This window comes from Stylophora pistillata, chromosome 10 (genome assembly GCF_964205215.1).
Source record: "Stylophora pistillata chromosome 10, jaStyPist1.2, whole genome shotgun sequence".
In the NCBI taxonomy this organism is placed as follows: Eukaryota; Metazoa; Cnidaria; class Anthozoa; order Scleractinia; family Pocilloporidae; genus Stylophora; species Stylophora pistillata.
Genome location: NC_142528.1, coordinates 21,819,723 through 21,840,689, shown reverse-complemented (window position 1 = coordinate 21,840,689; position 20,967 = coordinate 21,819,723). Strand labels below are relative to the sequence as shown.

At 39.6% G+C, this 20,967-nt stretch overlaps 2 long non-coding RNA genes and 1 pseudogene across 3 annotated transcripts; 1 reads left to right on the top strand and 2 right to left on the bottom strand.

Annotated features, from left to right (window-relative positions):
* Positions 1-920: 920 nt before the first annotated feature.
* On the bottom strand, positions 921-4,685 carry LOC148722241 (uncharacterized; annotated as a pseudogene). The gene is made up of 5 exons (XR_015992328.1): positions 4,375-4,685; positions 3,828-3,898; positions 3,213-3,346; positions 2,432-2,540; positions 921-1,900 (listed from the first exon to the last, which is right to left on the bottom strand). The product of XR_015992328.1 is annotated as an uncharacterized LOC148722241 (transcript).
* Positions 4,686-4,881: 196 nt separating this feature from the next.
* LOC148722240 (uncharacterized) lies at positions 4,882-6,111 on the top strand. Its single transcript, XR_015992329.1, has 2 exons — positions 4,882-5,018; positions 5,434-6,111. It is a non-coding gene; the product is annotated as an uncharacterized LOC148722240 (long non-coding RNA).
* A 468-nt stretch (positions 6,112-6,579) lies between these two features.
* LOC148722239 (uncharacterized) lies at positions 6,580-9,308 on the bottom strand. Its single transcript, XR_015992331.1, has 2 exons — positions 8,013-9,308; positions 6,580-7,667 (listed from the first exon to the last, which is right to left on the bottom strand). It is a non-coding gene; the product is annotated as an uncharacterized LOC148722239 (long non-coding RNA).
* Positions 9,309-20,967: the final 11,659 nt, after the last annotated feature.

Genomic DNA, 20,967 nt, shown 5'->3' with positions numbered 1-20,967 from the left:
TTAGGAAAAGAAGATCTGGGCGATAATTTTCACCAGTTGTTATTGAGGGATTTAGAAAACCGGTAACATCTGCATAGATTGAGGAGCTAACATTAATTACAGGTTGAAGGGACTTGGCAATGAAGTTAAGGATTGAGTCGTGTCTCCAGGTAAAGCGATCAAGGCATTGTTGACAACCACACAGGATGAAATAACTAAATTAAGTTTCCTTAAAGGTAACTTAAAGGTTAACATTAGAAGTATTTAAGTCATCTTTAGGTGACATACGAAAGTTCTGAAATGTATCTTTAATTGAACTTTCCGAAGTCAATTAAAGTGTCCTTATGAACCATTTAGTTAACACTTTAAGGTCACATGAAAGCAAACCTAAATAACCATTTCATGAACACTTTAAGATCACATGAAAGCAAACCTAAATAACCATTTAATTGAATTTAGGAATCCTCTTAATTCTTGTAAAGTCAACTTTAGTCAACCAAAACTTCCACTTGTAAATGTATCTTAAAGGTTTCTTCAATCTTTTGTTTCCCTTTAAGTACTGCTTAAAGTTACAGGTTTTGTTGTAATTCATCTTTAGTTGTACTTTCTGATTCTCTTAAATTTCAAGTTTTGTTAACATTCATCATTAAGTGACCTTTAAGCGCCTCTAAAGGCTGCAGGTTTCACTTTCAACTGACTTTTGATTTGCTTAATCACACCCTCATTTAGATCCCAATAACTTATGATATTTTGGGCAACCTTACAATTGATAGAAAAAGAAGCATCACACATTCAAGTAATAACAAAGTGTTTGAAATTGCAGTGATGAAATAGTTTCGTTCAAAACTCATTTGTTCCCCTGAGATAACATAAACCTACAATGAAGCTGAGGATATCCCAGTCGAGCCCCATACATAATTAAAAAAAGAGATGTCCAAATGTTTGAATTACTGATTGACATACTTTATTAAAATTGTTTCACTTTTGTCAATGTATAATATAATCTTCGTCAAGCAGGTAATAGAATATTTACCACTATAAAAGTATGACAAATACACAAATTATATAACTAGCTGTAGTAACAAACTACACAAAAAGCTATTGATTCACAAATTGTACTCTCAAATCCAGCTACTAAGAAATGTGATTTGAAATGATACTTGTCTAACAATAAAAAATATAAGTTCAACCTATCAATCTAAAATTCAGAAAAATTTTCTTAATCGACTTAAATTTGCAATAACTCTCAGTTATTTGCTACATTATTACAACTGTAATAATTATTAAATATGATCATATACCTTAATTTCTTTTAGTAAACAAGTAATAGAAAACAGTTCTCTTACTCTAAAATGCAGCTGAAACTTTGATATACAAAAATGATGTGTACATCTATATAGAAAAAAGTATCTCATGTGGAGGAAATTTATTAACATTGAAGAATTCAGGATCACTTACTTTAGATGAGACCATAATTATTCAATGAAAAAGAAGCCTCATGCAGGCATGCAAAATAACCTCATTCTAGACTTGGCTTGATATTTTGTACATTTTCGATTTCATTGATTAGTAAAACAATTTCCTCACTGTATTATTGCCCACTCTGGAAAATTTTCAGTAGGTGGGCATCTCAGAAAAGGTTGCCCATAAACCCTGGACGGATTCTCTCTTTAGCTCTTGAAGTGAGCTTTTTCTTATAAGCCTTGTCAAGTTTCTTTTCAATTTTTTTCATTCTCCTACTTTCCCACTGAAGGTGATGCACAGAGTATTTTGTTACTTTTGAGGTATTTCCATCGTCATCCTCGTAGCAGCTTTCCTCACTGCTCATTGCCTCCATGACAAGAACCTCTGCTGCTCTCCCCTTTTCATGCTGGTTGGCCCAGTTGACCAGCTCCAGGGCTGTAGTTTGTCTCATTAACTTCTAAAAAAAATTAAAAAAATTAAACAGGCATGAGAAGGGTGTTATAGGACTTCAAATGAAAAATATGATCCAAATCACTAATTTCCCTTGATATATATATATATGTGTGTACCCATTGTAAGAATGGAATTCTTAAGCATGTTATAATATAGGGTCTCTTTGTCCTTTTTTTTTCCATCAAATGGTGCATACAAACTATCATTTATTTCACATCACATTTTAATATTTTTCAAATTTATTTTACAAAGATTTTCTTGGGAGGCTCTAGATACAGACCAGAATACCTCACTTATTTAACAATTTCTCTAATAAGAACATAGTCCCTTAGATGTGTCTATATTCAAAGCCATCCAATTTTGAAGTGCCAAAATAAAGACATTCAATGGGAAATAGCTTCCCTCCCACTGATCAAGTGTACTTGAGGGTGTACTCAGTCTGGTAACATTGAACATCTGTCGGACCCCATCATTTGTGAACAGCAGGGTATATGAAAAGTAAAATGTTCAAAATAGTATCCTAGCCAATCAATACCTCTCTTTGGCGACCACTCTTCCAGGTTTTTCGTTTATGAGCCTCATAGTGGTTACCACTCTTCAGTTTCTGTGTTTTCACACATATTTGAAATATATTTGTAAAGCAGCTGTTTAAAGAAATGATTATGAAAATGCCATGAGAAGCTGATTGTAAAAAGATTCCCACATAAATTAATGACAATGTTCAAATTTATAATAATTTATGGCAGGCCACCTTAGAATATCTGCCAAGTTAGTATGTCCTTAGTGATTCATTGCTAAGGTGTAAAGTATGCTTTTTTGAGGATCTACACTGAAGTGTTTCAGATCTAGAGACAAGAAATAAACCCGAAAATTTCAGTTTGCAACATATTTAAATTTCTGTAACATTTGGGAAAGTTAATATGTAAGTTAGGAAAAACTATAAAATGCACCCCCCCCCATCCTAAATTTGACCATGTAATGAAGGTGCTCATTAGAGGTTTCAGGGTATCTAACTGTGTTACTGAATGCTAGTTTTATGATGACATTTATGTTGAGGGGAAAGTGGTAAAAGACACGAATTGATGGTAGAGACTAAAAGCAGGGGTATCATTAAGGGCTGGGCAATAGACAAATTGACCAACTTTGAGCACAATTTTGCCAGGATGTTTTCAAGCCAACGCCTTCAATAAAACTCAAGTTGTTATAAAGGAGATATGCATCAATATGCTTGAGTGCAAAATCCTTATGCTCACCCACAAAATGTAATGACACCCCAGTAAAAGTGAAATGCATGTGCTATGATTATTGGTAGCTACCTTCTATGACTTCTTTTGTCCAAGGACACTTTTCAAGTCCTCCTTGTTGATGTATTGCCTGCTCTATTGTCCGCTCAAAAAGGATCTTGTTGCTGTCAGAATTTATTTTAAGACAAAAACAAATACAATTAAGCCTGGTATTCTGTAGTAACAACATTAACACTAAGACAAAAGTACAGTCAAACCTCGATTATCCGGACCTGTTGGGACTTAGGTAATCAGTCAGGATAATCGAAAATATGAATATTAATTAGACAATAATGTAAACAAAAGAGATGGAGATAAAAATCTGCTTCGATGACTCTCCGAGTGCTCGATCTTTTGAAAGCGGAGGAGGCAATGTTTTAAACGCACTTTTCGTGAATTTAGACATAATCTCTGAATTTTTTTACCTCATAAAGTTTGGAAGATCAAAGCTCATTAATAATCATGAAAAAAACGGGACCAGAGAAAAAGTCCGGATAATCGAAAAGTCCGGATAATCGAGGTTCGACTGTAACCACCATAAGGTGTTCACATAACATCTCAATATTTCAAGCAGCAGCTTAGACTCGGATTTCCTCGCTCAATCAAGATAAAGCAAAATATCTCTGAATCTAAAAAGATATTACTCACTCTTCGTCAAGATAGAAACCACTAAAGTCATCTTTTTTCAAAAGGAGTTTGTACATTCTCCTCACAGTTCTCTAAAAGAATGAAAAAAAATTCAACAATCGGTTTGTCACGTTTGTCCTATTTCTACTTTCACGCTTTTTAAAAACCCTGGTTGTTTGAAGGCTAGATGATGTAGAGCAATCGACACAAGCACAATTAAAAATTAACCTTACCCATCTATGTGAATAAAACAGGCAAGGTCAAAAGGGTCCAAGAGAAAACATGATTAAATGAATTTTCATACTAGATAATTCTCGTTGAAACAAAAGGGAGGAAAAAAACTTTTATGGTAGACCTGTTTATGGTAAAGGATTATCAAGTAATTGTAACCACATCTAATCATGTCAAATGATTACCGCCGAAATAATTAAGTTAATTATGCATATAATTCGCGCGCCAAACATGTACTCAACATAAAAGATAATCTTCCACGAAACAGAACTGATTCAAGCAAATTATGAACACATATCACATTATTCATGCTTATCAGTTATGTTTTTTTACTCACTCGACAAGCCGGTGGAACTACTACCGTCGTTCGCCTTTGTCTTCTGTTTTGGCGCCGACGGACGTTGGCTGCATTATCAACAGTTTGAAGACGGCCCTCGATCCGCTGAAGCGCTTCAGAGTTTTCTTTGCTGCTGCGCTCTTGCTGCTGCCGAAGCTTTACATTTTCGCTCGCCAGAACGTGATTGCTCCGGATCAACTCCTCCAGCAGCACAATGCAATCGTCGGACACTTTATTCCTTTTTTCGCCGCTGGAACCACATCATGGTTTTGATCGTGCAATCGTCTTTCCGTCATATTCTTTTCTTACTTGCTTTAACTAAGAATTAACGGCAAAATAACCACACTACAAGTGCTTCTCTCGGATGCTTTGTGATGCTTTGTTAACAAAGTAGTCAAACGGAATATTGAGGTTCAAAAAAGCGCGCGAATTAATATTTCTAAAACCAAACAACGACCTCCTGTTGACATATTGCCTCGTTGTGATGTTTATCGTACTGTGCCTAGCTAACGCTGGCCAGTACAAATGAAGACTCGAGTGTAATTGGAAGCAAGGAAACAGAAAGGCGGGAAAACACGAACTACACGTTCGAACTTTACTTGTTCAAGTAAACAGCTTCATACCGATACCAAAGTTTCAAAAGGGTTAGTTAAAAATATATCTGAAAATCTAGCCGTGTGTAGGTCAAGGATATCTTGTAACAAAGGAAATTTACGTATGATGCACGATCCTCGCCGTAGATAGCGCTAATTTAAGCAATAGCGAAAATCACACCTGAAAAAATGAGGCCTGTACGGGACTCGAACCACTGACCTCTGCGATACTAGTGCAGCGCTCTACCAATTGAGCTAACAAGCCAACTGGGAGCAGGCCGTTAAGTCGATTCGTAATAAACCCGTGAAAGTGATAAATCAGATACAATGAAATATATGAAGTTTATATATTTTGAACTGCGGTATTAGATACGTTTGATGCACGATCCTCGCAGTAGATAGCGCTATTAGCTTAAATATTTGAAGCTGTTCACTGTTTCTTAGGTTCTGTATTTTTTTTTTTCAGGGAGTGAGGAATCTGCTCTTTTCCTGCCAAGACTTTTTCCCACAAGGGCACTGAAAGCTTTCTCGATGGCACATCATAGGTTGGCAGATGATGAGATGGCACATCTTGTCAGTCAGTGCTTTTGTTGTACTGCCAATGTGTATGTAAAATTGTCACCCTGTATGAATTGAAGCTTTGGACGAAGTCAACAGATTAATATGTATTTCTGTAAAATCAATACTGTCTGTCAGCTTCATAGGGAGATTTCCACAAATAACATTGTTTGTATATATGAAACAAAATTTACACTGATCCATGAAAATAAAAATTTCACAATACATATACAAAAAAAAAAAAAAAAGAAAGAAAAAGACCAACTACAGAGAATAACCAAAAGTGCTAACCTCATTATAGTAATGCTTGATACAGACAGTTATTTTTTGTTGCCTTTATAGAGTGCTGGAAACACAAACTATTACGTATTCATTTTTATTGTTTGAATTATTTCTCTGAAATTCCCATTTATTGTGACAGTAACATGGGTGTAGAAAGCTTTCTCAATGGCATTTTGTAAGTTGGCAGGTGAAAAAGTGGCACATCTTGTAAATCAGTGCTTTCAAGTGACAGAAGTCTTTCTTTTACCCATTCTTTAATTGCATACCAATGCTTTTGATTAATAAAGCTATTTATTCAGTTTAATTGTAAATGACAGTTTCTTAGGATTTATTGTGACTTGATTTTTGGAGACATGAGCTATAGAACACATTATTTATATTGTAGACAATTTGTTCGGCCGAAGTAAAAATAATTTGTTAGTTTTGTGCAATATATGTTCGCAGTGTTTATGAAAATAAAATGTTATGTCTGTGGTAGGCAGAGGCCTGCCACTTTTGTTTTTCTGATTAGTTGTTTTAGTAAGGGTGGATTACATGAGCCGAGTTCACTGTTTGCTAGGATGGCATTATGTGGGCAGGCCAGCCTGACTCATGTAATCAGCCTCTAAGTGGATGATTGGCAGGCCTGTGGCCTGAATTATTATTTCCCTCGGATTTCTAGCAAAGGTAAATAGATCAATCACATTTAATTCCAGTTTCATTTACATTAAATTTTATTCTGAATACAGTTGAACCCAGTAAATGGGCCACCCTCAGGGAACTGGCAAATGGCCACTAAATAAGGGTTTTTATTTCTTTTTTTGTTAGATCCCAATGCAAATTTATAGCAAATGAACAGCTTTGCTCAATGAGCAAGGTAAATGTAAAGCAAATGTCAAATTTACGTCACACTTGCATGGAATTTTGTCAGGAACAAATACTTGAGTTTAGCTTCAGGTTATAGCTATTGCAAATTTAGTTCAAGCACACTTCTTTTTCAGCTTGAGGATAGTGTTTCAGAAGAAGACATTTCATTCCCAGCAGACAAGATGGATCACAGAAAGCTAATGGTATCATCTATAGGATAGTGAAAGAAAAACCATTGCAATCTGTGTCCCTTGCGAGGATTCGAACCTCCTGCAGTCAGCCTAGAGAAGGTGATCCCAGCTGTGAGGAGAGTTTCGTGCGCTCCTCTCAGTGCTTGTCTATTTTCGCGTCTCGAGGAGAGGTGCAGTGCAGATTGCCCATACTTTGTTCTTACCCTCTGGTACCTCGGCAATGATGTATCCGTATCGTTTTTATTTTTGTTTTATGATTTTTTTATTTTCATTGATTGATACGAGCACTGAGCCGTTAAATAGGTCTCAAACCTGGAGGCTAGACAAGTCGGTTCTCGGCTGTAACCACCAGAGGACTGTGTCTGTGTTCAAGCGGGGATTTACTTTTCTCCGGCACCCTTGACATTCAAAGTCAAAGGAATACAAAAAGACTAAAGCCAGGTTGGAGAGTATCTGCTTTTTAACTGAACAACATTAAAAAATTATGGCATTTGCAGAACGGAATGGTGACTGTAGCTTAACTTGAGAGGGGCCACGAGAACTAATTGTTTATATCATATCAGTCAAAAATCAATTATCTCAGAAAAATTGCGCATCACCTTATCAGCTGGAAGACAAAAAAAAGTAAGAGCTGGGTCAATATTCATAAGGAACATCTGCTCTATCAGCTGGGCAGAGGAAGAAATTTGTGTGGACCTTTGTGATGATTCAAACCTCAATTTATTTAACATCGCTACCAAACGTTCTTATAGCAGAGCAGAAAGACAAACTTCTGGGTGGACGCATGTGAGGATTCAAACCTCAGGCTTTTTAATCAATATTCCTAGAAAGGAGAAAGATTGTAAGCCTTACATTTAATACGGAGAAAGAAATAAGCCACACGACAAAAGAAAACAAAGGCAAATAATATGAACCAGAAACATTACAAACTTGCCGCAATAGTCTACGAAGGTACTTTCTCAATGGGGCGTCCATGCCCCCACAGCCAGTAGACAACTCCGACCTCAAAAAATCTTCAGGGACTGAGTGCGAGGAAGTTTCAATGTTAATCGTCTCAAGCAACGTTCAATAGCAGTTATGTTCTCATGTAATAATTAAAGACGTAAAGATATATGTAGGTATGTATAAATACATACACATGACTTTTTTTATATTCAAATTAACTAACCTTCATAGTCAGATGAACTTGAAATTTCGTGAAATCACGGGAATTTGAAGTCGCCACGAAAGTATCTGTTAATTTCTTTCCGTTACCTTTCCGCTTATGCCTTTCGAAAGTTGAACGTGATTCGAAGCCATTAAAGCGCGCGCAGAAAACATTTCCTTACTTGTCATCGCACTCCATGCGCTCTTTAAAGGAGATGCAAAAATGAAACCGTCGCTTTCAATAAGATGTTTCGACCCCAGAAAGAATTGTGAGCTCACGTTGCTGCACGTAAAACAAAATTTGCTCTTCTGGCTCATCAGTGCAAGTGTTGGCTGATTTGTGATGAATTTTCTGTTGACAGTTCAGATTACAATGAGACTATCTTTAATGCATGAATTAAAGATGTCAGAACAGCTATACTCATTTAAATCTCACCTTAAAGTCAACTTAAATGTATTTTAATGAAACACCCTCTTTTGTGCCAAAAAAGAAACCACTTAAAGGATACTGAAAGATTTGCGCTACTAAAGTTAAACTTATGTTCAATTAAAGATTCATTAAAGGTTAGAGTTAGCTTTCGGATATTTCATTTGACAATTAAAGACGATTAAAGCTTTACTCAACCTTTAAGACTGCTTTAGATTTTGCCTAAAGGCACTGAAATAAGAACATTCGTCCTGTGCCAGCGACAACATGAAGGAGTGACTCAGGATTAAGGCAAAAGGAACATATCAGGACTTTGTGATAATCCCCATCTTACCAAATTCTTACGTGTAGGAAGAGAGTTGTTGATGTAGCGGATGGTAAAGTTGTAAATGTTCTTCGGTAGGTGAGACTGGGCCACTGACCAAATAGAATTAACAGATAACAATGAATACTTGATAACATTTGAGAAGTAGAAACCTTGAGATATTAGGTGGTGTCGCAGTTTATCCTCTCGATTAGAACGGAAATCCTTGGCGGTTTTCAGTGAGGCCCTGCAAATTATAAAATAAAATTACCTAGAAAAAAAAATTGATATTACAATATTAAATTAATTTTAAAATAACTCGACAATGAGATAGAGCATTAGTTACAAACTTTCAAGCTTTGTCTTAAAAAGGGACAATGATTTGCTGTTTTTAATGTCCTTATCTAAGTTGTTCCAGTTGTTACATAATGAAGTAAGTACTATTAATTCCAGTAAAGTCTTTCACAATACGGCCAAGGTTGCAGAGAACGTTAAGTTCGTGGACGACTTCCAGCAAGCGCTTAGAGAAAGCTTAGCTGTGTTTCTGGTTAGCTAATTAAAATCTGAACAAAGACTTATTATCGAGAACATCGGAAGGAGAGATGTTTTCGGACAGTTACCAAAGGGGTTTGGAAAGAGCTTTTAAGATTAAAATCTTTCAACTGCTGACTAGAGTGTTCAAATTCTTGAGCTCGAATGGCCACGGATTCTCTTCTAGTGCCTTGGTCATTTTCATTTCACCTCTTTTGTCGATTGTTTTTGATCATTGGGAACCGATGCTGCTTTCATTGGGGAAAACAAAACCAAAGACCAAGAAATATTGGATGGAAAGGGCGGGTTTGCTTTATTGTAAATGTCAGCTTAGTACAGGGTCATCTACCCACATCTAATAAACAAAAGTTTCCACGCTTAGCTTTTCTTTTTTTTCAAGCGAAAATTAGATTAGATTTTGGCGCGCACAGAAAGCTGCGTAAGCGCCAGTTGCTCGACATACCTGCGTTGCCCGTGCGACGAAATAACTTTACGGGATTGGCAAAGTTTCAGTTACAGCAAATTATACAAAAAATCTAGAAAGATTTAAGCTTACATCTTGTCTAACGTTTAAAGCGACATATTAATGCCTGCAACCATTACGTTATTACACAAACCTCGCAAACTTTTTTAAAACACGGTCTCTTGTGATACCTGCGAAAGTATTCAGTATAATTTCCGGTAAGATTTTCGCGGACAATCTGATCGATTTCACTCTCATTAGGCAGAAAAACACAAAGATTTTCTGGCACCAATCAGATGCCAGAACGACTGCGACCGTTCAGAACTAGTCTTGTGAGAGAGGGTGCTTACCATCTGGCCAAAATATTCGGAAATTTCGGTTTGAAGTCAAATGGTAAGGTAATTTTCCTGAAATTCCTTTTGGAAATTGTGGAGTACTTTCAGAGGTACTCCTCTTTTTCCATTCGGAACGGAAGGTCATAAAATTCCGTTTCCAGGCCTTTCCACTTGGGTTGCCTTCGTCCTGAAAGATGGCGTCAGTCTCTTCGCTGTACCAATGTGCAGCATGTATGTTTTCGTCAGCCACCATGGCTGACATGTTAAACCATCAGTGCCACATTTCTACGACCCAAGGTGAAAATGTTCGCTTCTTTCTCAAATGCATTTCGAGGGTACATACCGAATAATCAAACAAAGCAATACGAGTGGAGTTTCCGGTTGGAGCAGGGCGAAATGCCTGATGGATAAATGGTAAGCTCAATCTCATCCGGTTGGTCCATGAATTCGGAAACTCCCTTACCTTTAGGCCACGGTTACACCAATCGGATTTTTCTTACAAATGGTAAGCACCCAGAATGTCCCCAGGGGCTCTTCTGCCCTAACTTGAAATCGACTCACAGCCCCTGGGTCTCCGAGGATGGGACGATAAGAGCTTAAAAAAAATTAAACCATTTTTAACTTTACCACCTTTAACTTCTTGATTGCTGTGAGATTTGCTGTGATAATTTAATTGTCACGCCATCCAGAGCTAAGTGATTAGATTGATGTTTCGCACAACAGAAAACTTATTCTATCAACAATCACAGTCTTGGCCCTCGAGCTGCAGTGAGAGTAAATTATAAAAAAGCTAGTTAGAAATTAATACCTGTGACTCTGACACGCTTTCGTTGCAACTTCCCGCTGGACACTTTGCTAGTGAATTACTATTCCTTGAGGAAGTGAATGAAATATAAATGAATCAATTTGTGTATTATCGTAAACAGTATCCTTCCATTAAAAGTGTTTACTAATCCGTGGACGTCACCAGCCACCTTGATTCCAGGAATTCTCTTCTTTCCCTTACAAGTTAGGAGGAATAAACCGTTTTTTGACGGTACTCTCGCATTCTGAATGTTTTTACTGGAAAGGGTAGTCCGTAATTCTGTGAAGTATCCTGAATCATATGAGCCCACGAGAAGAAAACTTTCGAGCATTTCCTTCAACTCGTCAAAATAACCTAAATAGCGCCGGTTTTCTAAAGTAAATTATCAAGGTGTTTCTCAAGGAAATCGATGAAGTCGATGCAACATTCGCTGCCCTGGAGTTTTTTCGTCTACATATAATAATTTCGCGGGCTTCTGCGAACTTCACAGTTTAAACACTGACCAAAATTATTGTGCACTCTGACACAGCACAAGCACAGCAGATATCTGCTGAAGATGGGCTGTACTGCCCTTTGCAGATCAGGCATTTAGATTTAGACACAGGGTTGGCGAAATCCTCTGCATTTCTGCACGTTTCCACGTTTCCGAAAAAAATATTTCCTAATTTTTTGTTAAAAATATCTTTTAATCCAAGGTATGAATAGTGTATCAAATAAATCTTCCCAGAAAACTGGGCATGGCTGGCAAGCAATTAGACCGACATATAAAATCGTTCATGTGATATGCTGCTGATATATCATGGGCTCATCTGGTTCAGGTTCAGGCTAATACGTCGCTTGTTTGTTATTCTTTGTTTTTACGTCAGGTCACACTAATTGCGCTAATGGCTTTTGTCACGTAGTTCAAGCGAAGAATTCGAAATTTTGTTGTTATTTTACGATTTTTCACATAGCGTCGTCGCGCCGTTTATTTCCGCGCAATTTTTCAACAAATTCCCGTAAAAACTCGACTAAAATTTAAGGTGCATTGTGTAAACGGATGATTTAGAACATTCGTGATGGTTTAGAGACTATCTACTCAAAAGTTTTGTTTAGAATAAAACTCTTTGAAATTGAAAAATTAAACGAGGCTTATCTGTAAGGTGAAGTTTGATTATATTTCTACGAGTTATTGGTCAGGAACGAAGAAGTCACGTGCCCACTCTTGTTACTACCATTACATGGGGTTTCATACCCTACCCTATGCACAACTACAATAACATGAGCAGGTACCTTTAAAAACTGATTACTTGCTTACCGCGCGCTATCTCAGTTGTGTATAGGGTAGGGTATGAAACCCCATGTAATGGTAGTAATAAGGGTAGGCACGTGACTTCTTCGTTCCTGACCAATAACTCGTAGAATTACGATCAAACTTCACCTTACAGGTAAGCCTCGTTGAATTTTTAAATTCTACTTCGTCATTAGTCTACGTCACTATGACGTCACGTGAGATTTTTAAAGCTAATGGCAATGAGCACTATCTATATAGTCGTATACACATCAAATATATAATTAAGTTGAATTGACAAACATTTTTATTCTGGGCAACTGTCCAAAAAACAACTAAAATTATTAGGTGTTTCGACTGGTTTATTGTAGAACTTTCTAAATGTTTCTGCAATTGTCCATCCTGCAGCATTCATGATCACTTCCACAGAAACATTAGCAGCTTTGTCCGCTGAGGTCAACGCAGAACGGGTGCTATGGGCACCATAAACAGAAGTGTCGATTCCAGCGCTTTCTAACACCTTTTTTAACCAACGACTAATATTCTCTGAAGAGACTGGTTTGAAAGGTTTACAGTAACTTGACAACAGTTGTAGATTACTCGCTCGTAATGGTTTGGTACGAGAAATGTATTCTTTGATGCAAGAGACAACACACATGTTCTTGTCTTCCAAAGCAGTCAAGCGGACTCGTCTAAGGTGTTTCCCTGGTCTTGAGGTTTTAAGTAACTTTCCAATGTATAAAATCCAATGTTCCAGTTAACACCATTGATTCTGCATCCAGCACTTGTATTGTTTGGCATCTCTGGCCTGAACACAAGGCAATAAGCCTTGTTGTTTTTTGAGTGTCAAGTCTAGATCTGCTAAGGTGAGTTCATTCAGTGGTTTGAGGCTTCTTAGGTATTTAAGTACATCCGCAACATCCCAGATCTCCTTGTAGCGTGGGAGGGATGGACGAGTAGAGTAGACCCCCATTAAGAATTTGGCCACCAAGGGTTGATTTCCGAAGGTGCGCTCCCCTCCTGGGAATATAACTGTTGACAACGCAGAGCAAGCTGTGTCGATTGAACTGTATGAGAGCTTCTGTTCATACAGTTCACCTAAGAAAATCAAAGCATCTCTGACAGATGCTGAAAGCGGATGAATCTGTTGTTTACTACAGTACTTCTCCCATCGTTTAAGGTGTGATTGGTACTGTTTTTGTGTTCCAGGTCTCCATGTTTGGAGGACGACATTGGTAGTTGTTGCTGAAAGGCCTTGGCTTGAGAGGAGTCCCCTGATAAGTGGCATAGTAGCAGTGTTAGGTTCTTGTGTTACGGGTGAAGAAGGTCTAGATCCGATGGCAAGATCAGTGTGTCTCTGTTCCTAGGCAAAATAATAGGAGCTGTGATTAGCATACGCACAAGGTATGGCCACCAGGCCTGCGTCGGCCAACGTGGTACCACAGTTAGGCCAGTGGCCTTATCTTCATTGGTTTTCCCCAGGACATTCTGGATTATACAGAATGGGGAAAAAGCATAGAAAAAAATACTTTTCCCATGATATATGGAAAGCATTTATAGCGAATGCTCCTGGGTCGGGCTGATATGATACATATTTGTCACATTTATAGTTGATTCTAGATGCGAACGAGTCAATGTCTGGTTCCCGACCTATGATATCCACAGCCTCATTGAAGTTCACAGAGTTCATAAGTATCTGCTTGCAGGTAAGAATCATCAATGTAACCTACTGATAGGTGCCCCATTCAGTGGCGAAGTTTGGAGTATGCAGGTTTAAGGAGCTTAGTAAATATTCTTGGACAAAAAGCTAAACCATCCGGGAAGCATGTACACTGATACAGGTTGCCCCTCCATGAGAATTTCAGGTATCTGCGGTCCTTGTTGGCAATAGCAACCGAATAGTAGGCATCTTTGAGATCTATGCTAGCCATAAGGCAGCAAGGCGTGACCATCTCGATTGCTGTCGCAATTGTATCCATCTTGAAATGATGGTATTCAAGCTACTGGCTCCGAGATTTTAAGTTAAGAATCATACGATAGGAGCCGCCTTTTTTAGGACACAAGAAAATAATTGAAATGAAATCATGTTGTTCTCGAGATGTGGGTTCAATAATCCCTTTTTCCTGTAGTGCAAGGATCTCTGAATCTATAAATTGTGCTTGTTTATCAGACCATTGTGGTTGATAAGGAGGTTTAACCTGCATCGGTATGTGTGTAAAGTTCATATTGTGCCCTTCAACCGTGTCAAGAATTTCTCGGTCATTTGTCAATTTTTTTAATGTTTTCCACTGGTCAATTTTGCCAGTTATTCTGGCCAGCTCTGAATGTTATTGTCTGAAACCTGCAGTACTCCACAAATTGTGGTAATGTTACGTTGTAATTGCTTACTGTTAGAGTGGGCATTTGTTTTTCTATTTCTTTCTTTGAGTTTCCGCACGTTTCGTGCGGAATTGGAGTAGCTCTTCGTTTTGTAGTTCTGCCGGCCCTGGGTCGGCGGTGCACGATATAAAAAAATGCTTGCTGTTATACCTGCCGTTATTGTTATTCTAACACTTCTGCGAGTAGGATGATTTGCTGGCTGTATTGTCAATTTTATTAGCAGCTCTAATATGAGTTAGCTGGGTCTGAAGCTCGTCTCTAAATAGTAGCTCTGTCACTGGAATGTTACAAGAGCAAAGATCACCATAATCCTTGTGAAGGTTGGGCTTAATTTCGTCTCTTCTGACTTGTGAAATTTCATAACTTGCATTCCCGAGCAATTACAATGAATCAGTTGTCATTACAACCAAGTTGTTAAGCTGTTTAGCTATTTCTCGGTCGACTTTTGTCTTTAGTTTCAACGGTAAATCGATGGATTTGACGATTGCGTATAAACCGCCTTCGACGTGGTGGTTTGTAGGCGGGAAAGTTTGAGGTCTTTGCCATGCACGAGCTTAACTCGTGGGAGTTTTGACCAAATTTCCTCATTCACTTTAGGCAATGTGATAAGCTTGGCGCAGTTGGATGGTCGGTGATATTTCTGACTTTTTTCTTTCATCTGGTCTTCCGAAGGTTTGTGTAAACATGCTTTATCGGCGATTCTGGCCAATTTCTTCGAGACGACTTCGGCTGTCTTCGATTCGTCCAGTGATTGGGCGATATCGTCTAAGACATCATGTTCCCCGGCAGATTCCTCCGCATTACTAGTTTCTTATGGTTGTCCTTCATTAAGGAGCTCATTACATCAGTTGAAATGCCTGATTCAGGCGAATGGTACGACTTTTTTCCTGCTTCTGAGTCGTCGGCACCACATGAATGCGTTTGAGCGATTCGCTAATAGCAGCCATATTTCGGCTTAAACTAGACATCATATTCAATATTGGGGCGTGTGTATCTTGTTGTTGGTTGTCAGAACAAAGTCTTCGTCTTGTAAGAGTTCGTTTTCACCTTTTTCCGTCATTATCTTGAGAATTGAGTCAGATAAAATGTGTAAACGGGAGGCCAACTTTCGTTGAACTGTTAGCTTGAAAACCGAAACGCAACTGATTGCTCGCTTACCGCGCGCTATCTCACGTGACTTCATAGTGCCGTAGACCAATGACGAAGTAGAATTAGAGGTAGTCCGGTACTGATTAGTCTCCCTTGCAGCCGTTTTTATTCTCGTCACGCAACGCTCCTCCCCACAAACGGCTGCTCACATTCGAACAACATTCCTTTCCGCTACTTCAACCAATCACCATTCGGGTTGTATATGTCGAGAACTCTGCGCGCCAAAGTAATCTAACCAATCATATTGTTTGTTTCATCTTAGAGTTCAAAGCTTTCACACGGGGTCTTACTGTCAGTTGACTAAACCACGGTCTATCTCAGTCACGTGAGATAACGCGCGGTAAGCAAGCAATCAATGGATCTGGTGCTTACATTGCTGGCGGTCTCCGGTTGCCTAATCTTGTTGTAGATTCAGGCGATAATTTTATCATGTGTACCGCAGTATTTCTGAAGAAACGCAAATTATTATTGCAAGGAAGTTTAACGTCAGCCACACTTAATCGCCGACGACGTAGACTGCTTGGCATCTGTCCAACTCAAATTTGCCTCAGTGGCATCTGGATCTACTCTAGCCTTTTTTGGGGGGAGGCATTTTCACTTTGTCGATCGAACGACGAAACAACACTGGGCTTGGTAACCATTCCATTTCGAATGTTCCCGGAGTTGTCGTTGTGTGTAAACGGTCAGGAATCCGAATATCCTTTCAGTGTAAACGCCTACGAATCCGAATACTCCAAAATTGATGAATCCGGAAACATTTACGAATCCGGAAAACTCTCCTCTAGTGTAAACCTGGTCTTAGACGATATCGCTCAATCACTGAACGAATCGGAGAAGACAGCCGAAGTCGTCTCGAAGAAATTGGCCAGAATCGCCGATAAAGCATGGTTACACAAACTTTCGGAAGACCAGATGAAAGAAAAAAGCCAGAAATATCACCGACCATCCAACTGCACCAAGCTTATCACATTGCCTAAAGTGAATGAGGAAATTTGGTCAAAACTCCCACGAGTTAAGCTCGTGCATGGCAAAGACCTCAAACTTTCCCGCCTACAAACCACCACGTCGAAGGCGGTTTATACGCAATCGTCAAATCCACCGATTTACCGTTGAAACTAAAGACAAAAGTCGACCGAGAAATAGCTAAACAGCTTAACAACTTGGTTAACTTAAGATCTAAATATCTGCCTTACGAAGTTTAGCAGATATTTGTTTTTTGCACGTTCTGTATGGAATGTGGTCCTCGCGTTCTGGTAAGTCTCTTTTGTGAAGTTATTTACATAGTGGTATATAGTCTGAGGTTAATTGGTATTCATCCTTCGGATTGTGAACGCCATCGCATACAGAACTTTTTTCAGTTTATCGACCACAGGCGCGGACCTTCACTTTACTTGGACGCGGCAGACGTCGTGTGACCGTAATGGATGCAGCGATCAGCAAAGCGATTCAGTCAACTGTTAACGCGTCGAGTTGGCGTCAGACTCAGACGACGAGAAAAGGATGTATTGCGCGGAGAGGAAAATCAAAGATAAGCGTCGTTGTCAGCCTCGCCCTTTCACTCGTGGTAGTTCCCAGCCTTCCGCTTCGAATGTTTCTTCAAATTCGCAAAGACCCTTTGCAGGCGATCATGCCTGCGTCCGTAAGGACTCAAACCCTCCCCGACGCTTGGGTCCCTGTTTCAAGATAAATAAGTATTTAAATCCTTTTTGCTTGGCTCAGTTCACTCACGCGTCCTTACTTCATTGTAATTTGGATATATCAACAAAGTTGAAATGGTAAATTAGCCAACGTAATGATTACAAAAGCTGACGTTTCGAGCGTTAGCCCTTCGTCGGAGCGAATAGAGGAATTGTGGGTTGTGTGTGCTTTTAAAGGCAGAAAATGAAGCTACGTTATTGGTGGGAGCATGGCAACGAGAAAAACATGAATAAATTAGTGGAATGAAAAGCGGTCGTTGATCCCTGTGGGATTTAGACTACCGGTTTGAAAGATGAGCTTTTGTTCAAGATTTTTACGATCAATTACAAACTAACCCTGACCGCCTCCCGGTTAGCTGAATTGGTCAGAGCGCTGGACTGTTGTGGCCAATTTACCATTTCAACTTTGTTGTGCGGGAGGTCGAGGTCGATGGTTCGAGCCCCGGCCGGACCAACACTCAACGTCTTAAAATAACTGAGGAGAATGCGCTACCTTTCTATAATATCAAGAAATGGATAGACATTCTAGTCTTCTCGGATAAGGACGAATAAACTGTAGGTCCCGTCTCCTGCATCTATTAATTAGTTAATTTGGTTAGGCAGGGGACGTTAAAGAACCCACTCACGAGATTACTGTGATGTGGTCTGGCCTGTTTACTGGGAATTGGGGGGAGGGGGCATCTTCAAATAAGTTTCCTTCGACGGTTTGTAAAGTGCTGATGCAGTTCGGCCAAAGTTCCCCGAAAAGTATTGTGATGGGCATTTGATATTAAACTATTATTATTATTAACCCCTTTCCTACACGGGGCGATAAAATACTGGACTTGGTGATTACAAACGCTCCTGACTGCGTGAACGAGGTATTGTCTCCCGAAGAAGCAGGTGTTTTTCTGATCACGGAATAGTTTGTTTTGATTTCTCTGCATTCACAAAGGTACCCCCAAAACTCCAGCGCTCTGTTCTTGATTACTCAAAGGCAGATTTCGATGGCTTACGTGCCTCTCTCAATGCTGTAGGACTGCTCACGGGCTTTGATGACAACAGCGATACTGACACGGATTGGCAAGTTCAAGTTGGAAAGACACGTTTCTGGCTGCCGTAAAGGACTATGTACCGACTAAAAAGTTAAAGGGCCGTAATCCCGTTCCCTGGATAAATGGTGTTATTCTCAATCTTATTAAGAAAAAAGAAACTGTGCGAAGGAAGCTGAAAAAGTCGCCCAGTAATGCTAATCTCAAGTCTAAATTTAGAGCTCTGCGTAACGAAGTTAAACAACTGCTTCGTGCCAGTCGCGAAGATTTCCTCTGTTCTCTAGAACCAGACTTCAGAAACAAAACCAAGCGCTTTTGGTCTGTGCTTAAACTGAAGTCCAAATCCCGAGGACTCCCATCTGAAATCTCCATGGCAACAGGGGACCCAATTACTGGTGCCCAGGACCCTGATCGACCGAGAACTACAACTGACAATCCCGTGGCGATTGCAAATTTATTTAATAAATACTTTGCCTCTGTGTTTATAGAAGATCCTCCTTGTTCTGACAGTGAAGCTGCGTCATCTCCTCCTCCCCTCGACCCCGAACTATCCCACCTGTCATTCGAAGTGGCGACATAGTATCTGTGATCAGGGGTCTGGACGTGAATTAAGCGACCATGTCAGATAACGTACCTGTCAGACTGTCGAAGGAGACTGTAAAGCAGATTCCCATTTCTCTCTGCGCCATTTTTTAACAAATCTGTTCGGCTCGGCAAATTCCCCACTGAGTGGAAGGAAGTGAACATCGTCCCTGTACACAAGAAATACTCTGTCCAGCATGTTGAGAATTATAGGCCGATATCACTTTTATCTGTAGTTTCGAAAATAATAGAACGATGTGTATTTAACGGAATTAAAGATAGCATCTATTGCCTAATTCAGAGGTGTCAACACGGATTCATGGCAGGCCGCTCGTGCTTGACCCAACTAGTCGAAGTTCTTGACACTAGCTACTAGCTCTCAATTAGATGAAGGGCGTCAAATAGACACCGTTTATCTGGACTTGTCAAAGGCCTTTGACAGAGTTAGTCATCAAAAGCTCAGTAATAGGCTGGCCCAGTACGGTTTTGGCGGGCGTTTGCTAAAATGGTTTCAATCCTATCTCACCAGTCGGAGCCAGTGCGTCATTGTTCCAGGGGGGACTTCCTCCAGTCGGCCAGTGATGTCGGGGGTCCCACAGGGCTGAATGCTTGGCCCAATGCTCTTTCTACTCTTCGTCAACGATCTTCCCAAGGTAACTCTCCGCGGTAACGTTGCTGCATTCTCGGATGACACTAAGGTTTTTAATGTCATAAATTCGCCCGAAATCGAACTAGATCTTCAGTCGGACTTGGACCGCCTCGGCTGTTGGGCCAACAAGGTTGGGATGACATTCAATAGTAAGAAGAGCAAGGTAATGCATGTCACCCGGAAGCGTAAACCTCTTGAGAGCATCTACCAACTGGGCGGATCACCATTAGTCTACACCAAGGCTGAAAAAGACCTAGGATTATGGATATCAGACGATCTTTCCTGGTCAAAACAAGTCTCTGAAATGTGCACGAAAGCTAACCGGACACTCGGATACGTCAGACGGAATTCAAAAACCATCAAGAGTACAAGTATAAGGCGTTCGATGTATCTTGCCCTTGTTTGGCCTCACCTTGGCTACGCTACCCAGGTGCGGGGCCCCACAACGGAAGAAACTCATTAGACAAGTTGAACGAATTCAGAGACGTGCCCCAAAGTTTATTTTAGGACTACCATTCCGTTGCGATATGTCATACAAAGAGAGACTCATGAGACTGAAACTATTGCCCTTAACATACTGGCGTGAGTATGTTGACTTGATATTCTTTTTCAAGTTAGTTAATGGCCTTGTGGATTGTAACCCAACAATTTTACCTAAAGTTCGCTCGGCCCGGCCCACTAGATCAACTACTTTTTCAGTTTCAGTTGTAGGACTTGATTCTTTTTTCAGCTGTGGGTACATTTTGCAGTCGCACAATTTTAATTTGGCTTTCTCGACAATTCTTGAATAAGTTTCGACTGTTAAATAGCTCTGTCGTTTCCCTTGGTCTTCCTTTTCGATAACTTTGTGCTTTACAGTTATGTGGCGTTTCAGTCCACTCTTGCTCTTGCATTTCTTGTGGCAATGTTGACATACGATGCTTTCGAGTTGAACCTGTCATCGGTGCAAACAAAAAGTTCGCGTTGATAGCGTTTAGTTAAGAGTTAGCTTTCATTTATAAAAATAAGGATACAATCCAAGCACAATCAACAAAGTGGTCAATAATAATAAAATTGCTGATTAAGATAAGTATTTCGCACTTAGTTCGCAATAAAAAGACGGTTTCAAGCTTGAGCACAAATCAGAATTGATCGAGTGACGGGTGATCTTTTCCTTGCTTACGCTAAAACATTTAATTTTGAGCAGATTTAAACTCTTACTTCATCGGCAGCTTCTTCAAAGTGTTAATCGATTTCTTCTTCATCTAAAATTTCTAAGACAGCGTCGAAATCGTCTCCAAACAAAAATAAATCGATCATGTCAGCCATGTTTATCTTGATGTGTGCACGGTACTGGTCACGTGATGGTACGGTTC